Raw genomic sequence first — 3,561 nt, 5'->3', positions numbered from 1 at the left:
AAATTAAATAAAATAAAAATAATTGGGCCAAATAAAAAAAATAAAAACAAATGGGTCTATTATTTTTATTATTTTTATTACAAACGATCTTATTATTATAATTTAAACTAAAGTGATGGAGAATAGTTCAAACTCAAGACATAATACATTGAAAATGAAAGCCAAATCAATCAGAAAAATTCACCACTTTTGATTCAGTTGGCTAGATAATTTATTTTTTATTTTAGTAGGTGTTGGTTCATATGTGGGAGTGCACCTTAATGTGTGAAACAAGGGAGCTTCTTCCCCTCTTGGTAATGCAAAACTTCTATTTCTTGAGGAAACCATTGAAATAATACTATAACGAGTAATACTAAGGAAACTAAATGTGTAGATTAAATTTTGTAAACTAAATGACATGTAAGTTAATAATTGAATTATTACTTCACTATTTATTAACTTGTTTATTACTTATTGATGATACATAATTTAGTTTGCAAATTTTATTTATAAATTTAATCTACTTAGCATTACCATTACTCACATATCCCATAAACGGTGTGCCACGTGGCCCTTTTCCCATGTGATTATAATGACTTTACTCCCGGTGAGAAGAAGTTAAAAGATTAATTTGGTGCTCGGAATATTGAATACTTCATATATTTTAGCAATGTGTGTTGAGAAATATTTTTTTTATATTTTTATTATGAGAGGAGCTATTTGTTTCTAATTGGTTGGCAGGCATCAAAAAAAAAAATAGGGGTTGGCAGTTATGGGAGGGAGGGAGGGAGGGAGGGAGGGAGGGAGGGAGAGAGAGAGAGAGAGAGAGGGAGGGAGAGAGGGAGAGAGAGAGAGAGAGAGAGAGAGGCCTGGCAAACGGGTCGTGTCAATCGTGTTCGTGTTCGTATAGTTTTCGTGTAACACCTGTTATCTTAACGGGTCGTGTCGTGTCACACCTGTTATCTTAACGGGTCCTTAACAGGTCGGGTCACTTTACCCAACGAGTAAAGTGACCCGACCCGTTATGACCCGTTAAGAAAAATATTTTTTTTTTCTTAAATTTGCACATACCACACATTGTCACATAAATAATACTTCAAAACATTAAAACACATTTGTCATTTAAGGACTACATCTACACTCGAAAATAAGAGCCTCATAAAAAATACATCCATACACTACTAATCTATTACAAATATTAAATGTGCAAGGATATGACAAATGAAAGCGTTTTTGTTTTCAAGATTGTGAAGCTTTTCTCAAAAGTTTAAACCTTGCCAATGGAACACAAAACTTAATGAAAGTGACACACTAGAGTGTTTATTCGTACTTTTATTAAGTATAACATAAGATTTTGTGGTATCCACTAGTGTAAATATTTTAAATTGAAGATCGAATTCATTCATTGTATTCATATAGGGTCAAGGAGTGTAGTTGTAAAAAATCATCAAAATTGGAGTTAAAATAACCGTTAAATTGTGATTTTTCGTTTATAACCGTCGAAAAGTTTTGTCCCGTTACTTAATCTTTAAATGTTTGTTTTTTGCAATTTTTTGGCGTACAAACAAGTCTGACGGTTAGATCGTTGAAACAAGTTTTGTATAATGCGTATCTCATCAAAACAATAGATTCGCTAACACTTAAGAGTTTATTCTTACTTTCATTAAGTATAACATAAGATTTTGTGGTATCCACTAATGTAAATATTTTAAATTGAAGATCGAATTCATTCCTTGTATTCATATAGGGTCAAGGAGTGTAGCTGTAAAAAATCATCAAAATCGGAGTTAAAATAACTGTTAAATCATGATTTTTCGTTTATAACCGTCGAAAAGTTTTATCTCGTTACTTGATCTCTGAATGTTTTTTTTTTTGCAATGTTTGGCATATGCAATCTCGAAATATATACAAACATGTTTGACGGTTGGATCGTCGAAACTAGTTTCGTAGAATGCGTATCCCATCAAAACAATAGATTCACTAACACTTAAAGATTTTATTCATACTTTCATCAAGTATCTAGTGTAAATATTTTAAATTGAAAATCGAATTCATTCACTGTATTTATATAGGGTCAAGGAGTGTAGCTGTAAAAAAATCATCAAAATCGGAGTTAAAATAACCGTTAAATCGTGATTTTTCGTTTATAACCGTCGAAAAGTTTTGTCTCGTTGCTTGATCTCTGAATGTTTGTTTTTTGCAATTTTTGGCATATGCGATATCGAAATATATACAAACAAGTTTGACGGTTGGATCGTTGAAATTAGTTTCGCAAAATGCGTATCTCATCAAAACAATATATTTACTAACACTTCAAGAGTTTATTAATATTTTCATTAAGTATAACATAAGATTTTGTGGTATCCACTAGTGTAAATATTTTAAATTGAAGATCGAATTCATTCATTGTATTCATATAGGGTCAAGGAGTGTAGCTGTAAAAAATTATCAAAATCGGAGTTAAAATAACCGTTAAATCGTGATTTTTCGTTTTTAACTGTCAAAAAGTTTTGTTGCGTTACTTGATCTCTGAATGTTTGTTTTTTGCAATTTTTGGCATATACAATCTCGAAGTATATACAAACATGTTTGACGGTTGGATCGTCGAAACTAGTTTCGTAGAATGCGTATCCCATCAAAACAATAGATTCACTAAAATTTAAAGATTTTATTCATACTTTCATCAAGTATAACATAAGATTTTGTGGTATCCACTAGTGTAAATATTTTAAATTGAAGATCGAATTCATTTAGTGTATTTATATAGGGTCAAGGAGTGTAGCTATAAAAAATTATCAAAATCGGAGTTAAAATAACCGTTAAATCGTGATTTTTCGTTTATAACCATCGAAAAGTTTTGTCTCGTTACTTGATATCTGAATGTTTTTTTTTTTGCAATTTTTGGCATATACAATCTCGAAGTATATACAAACATGTTTGACGGTTGGACCGTCGAAATTAGTTTTGTAGAATATGTATCCCATCAAAACAATATATTCACTAACATTTAAAGATTTTATTCATACTTTCATCAAGTATAACATAAGATTTTGTGGTATCTACTAGTGTAAATATTTTAAATTGAAGATCGAATTCATTCATTGTATTTATATAGGGTCAAGGAGTATAGCTGTAAAAAATCATCAAAATCGGAGTTAAAATAACCATTAAATCGTGATTTGTCGTTTATAACCGTCGAAAAGTTTTGTCCCGTTACATGATCTATGAATGTTTGTTTTTTGCAATTTTTGGCATATGCAATCTCAAAGCATATACAAACAAGTTTGACGGTTGGATCGTCGAAACTAGTTTCGTAGAATGTGTATCCCATCAAAACAATAGATTCACTAACATTTAAAGATTTTATTTATACTTTCATCAATTATAACATAAGATTTTGTGGTATCCACTAGTGTAAATATTTTAAATTGAAGATCGAATTCATTCATTGTATTTATATAGGGTCAAGGAGTGTAGCTATAAAAAATCATCAAAATCAGAGTTAAAATAACCGTTAAATCGTGATTTTTTGTTTATAACCGTCGAAAGTTTTGTCCCGTTACTTGATCTCTGAATGTTTGT

This window comes from Malus sylvestris, chromosome 10 (genome assembly GCF_916048215.2).
Source record: "Malus sylvestris chromosome 10, drMalSylv7.2, whole genome shotgun sequence".
Taxonomy (NCBI): domain Eukaryota; kingdom Viridiplantae; phylum Streptophyta; class Magnoliopsida; order Rosales; family Rosaceae; genus Malus; species Malus sylvestris.
Note: the sequence above shows the minus strand (reverse complement) of the source record.